Source organism: Hipposideros armiger, unplaced genomic scaffold (genome assembly GCF_001890085.2).
Source record: "Hipposideros armiger isolate ML-2016 unplaced genomic scaffold, ASM189008v1 scaffold_137, whole genome shotgun sequence".
Taxonomy (NCBI): Eukaryota; Metazoa; Chordata; class Mammalia; order Chiroptera; family Hipposideridae; genus Hipposideros; species Hipposideros armiger.
In genome coordinates this window covers 2,772,841-2,779,728 of record NW_017731487.1, presented here as the reverse complement: position 1 = coordinate 2,779,728, position 6,888 = coordinate 2,772,841, and positions in this window count along the sequence as shown.

Sequence of the window (6,888 nt, the reverse complement as noted above, 5' to 3'; positions counted from 1 at the left end):
ATTTTATCACATTCATTTTGAATGGGTTGGCTCCGGTGGGAGTGAGGGTGTATGTTAAAGGAATTCTGGACTAGGAACAGAGCCGGAGAAAAGGAGTGAGGACAAAGAAGTTCAGGGCGCATCCAGGAAATGGTGAGTAATCCTTTGAGGCTAAACTTGTGTCTTTATGATGAGTTGAGGTTTAGCAAGAATTCTAGAAAGACATTTAGACATTTAATGACAGATGATGGAGAGCCTTGAATGACATGCTCAGGGATTTGTAGTTTATTCTATTCTTATTAAAGAATAATAGGCTTTACATTGTACATATTTAGAAAAAGACAAATGAGAACAAACATTTAGAAATAACTCACAATCTAACTGCCCAGATATAATTGCTATTAATTTTTATTTTATTTTATTGGGGAATTGGGGGAAGGGAACAGCGTTGGGGAATCGGGGAAGGGGAACAGACAAGTTGTTGTCTTTTTGTTCTTCAGTCTAGTTGTGGAGGACGTTGCTTCACTGGCCCATGTTGGTATTGTGATCATTGTGCTCTTCCCAGGTGAGGCAGATAGGTCACCGGCTTCTGGACGGCCGCGCACAGCGGCTCTTGGCAGCTCACACCAGCTGCCGGACGCTCACGGTAGCTTATGGCAGCCCCCTGCAGCAGGAGCTGCAGCCTACACCGTCACCAGCAACTCACAGCAGCCCAGTTCCAGGTCGAGCTGTTGTTCACCATCTTAGCTGCAGAGGGCAGTGTCACTGGCCCTCATGAGGGATCCGAACCGGGGCCCTGCTGCTCAGAGCTGGTGTCCCAAGCCAGCTCTTAACCAACGTGCCACTCGGCCGGCCCTGCTATTAATTTTTTGATACATGTATAACCTTCCAATTTTTTTTCTGTACACATCTCTTTTTTCCCCTCAAACAGGGACATAAAATATAGACTCTTTTCTAATCTGATTATAATTTTGTTAACATTTTTCTTCTTGATCATTAAAAATTATTTTTTAATAATGGCTTTTAAACATGTTATGCCCTGGAACTGTTTTTAAACAAAATCCTACCAGGAGCCTCAAAAGCCAAACGGGATCAAAATAGAGCTCCTGTGATCAGAACACACATGGGGGCCCTGACACCTGCCTGACTCTATAAGACATCTTGACTCCATTCTGAAAATTGCTGTTGCATACTGTCATTTTTATGGCTGCCTGGTAAGAATATAGCATCGTCTATTTAGTCAGCTTGCTCAATCCTTCCAATTTTTCCCTTTGTAAATTGATACTACATTCTTTGTACATCCCATAATTATTTCCCAATGAAGGTTTTTTGTTTTTTTAACATGGGGTGTGACATAATCAGAGCTATTAATGTGAATGCCAAATACAGCAAAATCTTACTTAACTGGAATTCAGCAAACCACAATCCTTAATTAACCAATTTTCTTTTGCTCAACTTTGAGGAACCTAAAAAAACTCGGTCCCTCCCACCCTCCTCTCTTTTTCTTTCTCTCTCTCTTAAACATATACATAATACATACATATAGAACTATGAAACCGGGATAAATTTAACCAATATGTGTAATTACTGTACTCTGAAAACTACAAAACATCACAGAGAAACATTAAAGATGAGTATAAATGGTAAGGTATACCATACTCATGGACTGGAAGATTCATTATGGTTAAAATGCCAATTCTCCTCCAAATTGATCTATAAATTAAACACTATGACATTTGAAGTATTAGAATTATTTTGAAAAATTTAGTAAGCAGATTTTGAAATTTATGTGGAAACGCACAACACATAGAATTACCAAAACAAAAGTGAAAAGGAGCAAAGTTGGAAGCCTTACACTATGTGGTTTCAAGACCTACCATAGAGCTAACAGTATAAGCAAGATAGTAAGCATTCAAGTAAAGGTGACAGACCAGTAGAACAGAACATAAAGTCCAGAAATAGACCCACACATATGTGTGGTCAATTGATTTTCTAGCATAGGTGCCAAGACATTTAAAAGGAGGAAAGGATAATCTCAACAAAAGGTGCTGGAATCATGAGTTGGCTATATGCACAAAAATGAGCTAAAACCATAAACCTCCCTTAAAAAAAACCAGGAGAAAATCTTAGTGATTTTGGGTTAGGCAAAGATTTCTAAAATAGAGCAATAAAGGGGAGGAAAAATCAATAACTTGGACTCCGTCAAAATAAAAAATGTCTGCTCTTTGAAAGAACAATTATGAAAATGAAAAAGCAAGTCACAGGCAGGGAGACTATGTTTGCAAAAGATAAATAAAATAAAGGACTTGTGTCCACAATGTATAAAGAATTCTCACAACTTCATAATGAGGCAAGACAATTAAAATAAGACAAAGATTTGAACAGACATTTTATAAAAAAATATACAGATGCCAAGTACATACATGAAAAGAAAGATGTTCAACATCATTAATCATTAGGGAAGTGAAAATTTAAACCAAAAGAGATCACTACATACCCACTGAAACGGATAAAATTTAAATGATTGACAATGCCAAGTGTTGGCTAGAACGTGAAGCAACAGTTTAGCATATACTTACCAAGTTAAACACTCACTTACCATATGACTCAGAAATTCCACTCTTCGGTATTTTTCAAGTGAAGTGAAAACATATGTCTACACAAAGATTCTCACATGAATATTCATAACAGCTTTGCTCAGAGTAGCCCAAAATTGGAAAGAATCCAAATGTCCATGGATTGGTAGATGCATAAAGAAAAATCTACATCTAAATGGAATACTACTCAGCAATTAATAGGTACGAACTACTGATACATGCCAACAACAAGGATGAGTCACAAAAGCATTACTAAGTGAAAAAAGTCAGCTCCAAAAGACTACACACTGTATGCATTTATATGAAGTTCTAGAAAATGCAAAACGATGGTGATGACAGCAGATCAGCAGTTGCTAGGGGGTCCGGGGTTGGGGACGGGGGTTGACTGTAATGGTCCAAATTACCTTTTGGGTAGTGGTTGCACTACTATATACATATGTCAAAACTCATCATGTACACTTAAAATTGGCAAATTTTATGGTTTAGAATGGCAATGTCTGCTAGTGTCAAGGATAGAGATTGTGTTTCTGTCTCTTATTTTTCTTGTTTTGAGGTAGTTTTCTGAAAGGAAAAAAGAAATGGGAACATCTTTCCCTCACCATCTTAAACTTGGGAGTCTTATAGATGATATTTAAAAATGGGACCGGAGCTATCCCAATTTCTTAACGTATTAATTTACATTTTGAGATGCTACTATTGCGTTCCCACAATAAGTAAGGACTCAGATTGTCCACATCTCTCCATTTCCTCTTCCCTCTGCTCCACAACATAGTTATAACATTATTTTAGTTATACTGACAGGATATATTTTCTTATAATTGTGCAAATGTCATTCACTAGAGAACCACACTAACTCTATGCCCATACCAACTTTCTTATTCAATTCTTCACTTTTACTGAAGTTACTCATTTCCTCCTTTTGTCCCGTGTGCCAAATTTTCTACACATTATCATTATTATATTGGGTTGTCAGAAAAGTCATGATGCATTTTTGCAACGAAAAACTTAGAAAAAATACATCATGATTTTTCTGACAACCCAATATATATCATTAATTTTTCCTAATGTCCCAATAAAGTCTGCCTCAAATTCCATCAGTATTGTTTTCCATAATCTCAAATATGTCATATTCACCTTATTCCCAGAAACATCCCTCTCAGAGCCTTCCTTCCATGTTCTCCAATTTAGACTAGGCGCTGTACAGATGTCATCTCTACTCACCACCACATGCCTCTTATGCTTTAGATCCCTTGCTTCCTGGATTCCACATGTTCCTTTCTTGGTTTATTCCCTTGTTTCATTGGGTTATTACCTTCAATAGTTCACTACAGGTACAAAGGAAGGGCACAAGGGAAGTAAATTTAGCTCTTGCACGACTGAAAATATCTTATTCTATCCTCATTGATGGACAGTTGGCTGGATACAGAAGTGTAGGATATAAATTATAATATTGAAGGCATTGATCCATTGTCCACTAGATTCCAACGTGTTCTTGAGAGGTCCATTGATTCTGATTCCCTTCTTTTTCCCTCTAGAAGTTTATATTTCTTCTCTGTATCCCTGATATTCAAACGTTCACAGTGGTATCCCTGACTGGGTCTTTTTCATTGCCTGTGCTAGGCACATCCCTTGTGCTAGCCCTTTTAAGTTGGAAATTCATGCTTTAGTTCTGAGAATTTTCTTGTATTATTTTCTTGATAAGTATCCACTTGGCTCTCTTCCTGGCATTTCTAGTAGTTGGCTTTCACCTTCTTAGTATTATCCTCTTGCTTTATGTATTCTCTGCATTTTTCATCTTTTCCTCTTTTTTGTTCTATCTTCTGGAAGTTTCTCTGAATTTATTTTTCATATTAAATTTTTATTTTGACTCACCTATTTAACTTTACAGAGGTTTTCCTTGTTTTTAGGATTTTTTAAAAGCTTTCTGGTTCTTGTTTCATGGATACATTATTGTCCTGGCTCTTTTCAGGGAGATTGTCAATTTGAAGTTGTTCCTGGTGTCTCCCGATTCTTTTTGCAATTTATTTGTTTTGTTTCCTGTGTCTTTTAAGATAGAAGCTTTCTCCCATGTCTAGAGAGGCTTGGCCATCAGCTCTTACTTACAAGCCTAGAAAGCTCTTTGCACATAAGCCAGACTTGGGCGTAGGGGTTTCTGTCTAATAGGATGGACCTTCAAACCACCTCAATGTGAAGATTCCCAAATGGTAGTCTCTGGGATTTAATCTAGAGGAGACTCTCATGTCCTGCCTGGGATGGTGGTGGTGGTGGTGTGGGTGGATGGGTGGTTGGGGTGTGTTGTAAAACTTGCTACTGGCATTCTGGAAAGAGGGATGGGGCAGTACCAGATTTTCACTCAGTTTCCCTATTTCCAGTCTGTTCTTCCTGCTATCGCATCTGCCCACTCACAACTCCTTTTCAAGTACTGTTGCCTCTGCTCCCATTTGCTTGGTCCTTGTTGACTTAACCCTTTTATTTTACTGAGAGGTTGGGGAGAAAAAAAGAGAAACAATGCATTATTCAATCCGGCCTGTGTTGTTTCAGTGACAGGAGACTGAATGAGCAAGATCCAGGCAGGGTTTGCCTTCTCTGTGGTACCACACGACTCCCCGTCACCGCTGCTGTCTGGGTGTCGAAGTCCTCTTCTATAAAATGGAAAAGTAGTACTAGATGAATTTCACAAGCTCTTTCTATTCTGAAATTATGTTTCAAGAAACTAGAACCTGAGCTCCATGGCTTTTAAATTTATTTGTTATATTTTTAGTGCTCCCAAGATGTCCCACCAATCTCCTTTGAAGACTGTTTCTTCCCGTCTCTTGAACCAATGGCCACAGGTGGGGCTGGCTTCATGGGTGTGCAGTCACACATGACCCCGTGCTCAGAAGGGCCCTGGGCTTGCTTTAATGTTCTGCTGCTGCTGTCTTGAAATTCTTAGTAATTTTTTAACAAGAGGCCCCAGGAATCATGCACCCAGTCCTGGGCACGGGATGGTCACAAGCCAGGACTCATTTTTCAAGGACTTTAAGGCCCTCAGCCAGAGCCGCAAGTCCTGTGGCTGTTCCTGGAAGGGAAGGAGGGGCAAGACCGCATTTGCCCCAAGACTAGAAATGGATAAACCAGCCCCCAACAGGTTCTGCAACTTGCCTGAGATCTCATCACTCAAGAGTTTGGGAAACTCCTGAGTTATTTAAGCCAAACTCTTGAGTACCTTACTCGAATTTTAGAAGATTGTTTGCTTCTGTTTCACTGGGGCTGTGCCTTCTGGCTGTTGATGTCCTTTGACAAGGCAATTTTACATCCAGAGGACTTGAGTCATTCATCCACTCATTCACTAAAGAAACTGTATGAAACACCTACTTCGTTAGCAGAAAGAGCGGGTTCTTTGGAGCAGGCAAAGCTGAGATAAGGTTCCCCCTCTGCCTCTTGCTGGCCACACAACATGATTTGACCTCCTGAACCTCAGTTTCCCTTCCTGTTTGATGAGAAGAGAATAATTACCTCCCAGCTCAATGATGAGATGATCTGGGTAATGGTCCCGCTACAGTGTCTGACACACTATGTGCCCAGCAAGTATTCATTCCTGTACCCTTCTCCCCAGGACAAACCACAGGGAGTTTCAGCTTCAGTCATGGACAGACCAGGCCATAAGCAGGCCTTGGAGCACTCAGAGGGTCCACACACTGGGGAAATGCTTGATTCTCTCTTACCTCCAGCTGACATGTTGACAGGAGCCCAGGGAAGGAGGAATCTCATGAGTATGAGAGGTGTCAAGGATGGTGTTTGCTTTCTGGAACATCTCTGTGCTTTGTGATTAGCGTTTAATAGGTTCCCAGAAAGCTTTGAAGATAATAACATATTTCCCTTCCCTTTCAACTGGTGATCTTGAAGTGATACACTTGTGTCTATAATGATATTTGGAGGCTCTCGCAAGGAGTCAAGACTTGCTCTTATCTTTTAAAAATGACTTAAAAGTCTAGCTACAAAAATTAAACCCACAGAGAGGAGTGGCACAGGAACGCATCCTTATAAATGCCTCCTCCACAAGCTGTGCCTGTTTTGTGAGAGGAATGGGTAGGAAAATCTAGTAAATCAAGCCTAATTTATGGCACTTGTGCCTCACTTTTCAGTTTACAAAGCTTTGATAAAGCCCTTGCACTTCCGTTGTCCCATTTCTACTTTACACTCTCAGGGGGTGCGTTGGTAAAGTGATCATCTCCACACTGCAGATGAGCAAGCTGACTTGTCCAGGTCACAAAACTAGCACGTAAATTTCAGGCCAGGCTTCAAATCTACTCTCCTGACTGCACAGTCTCTG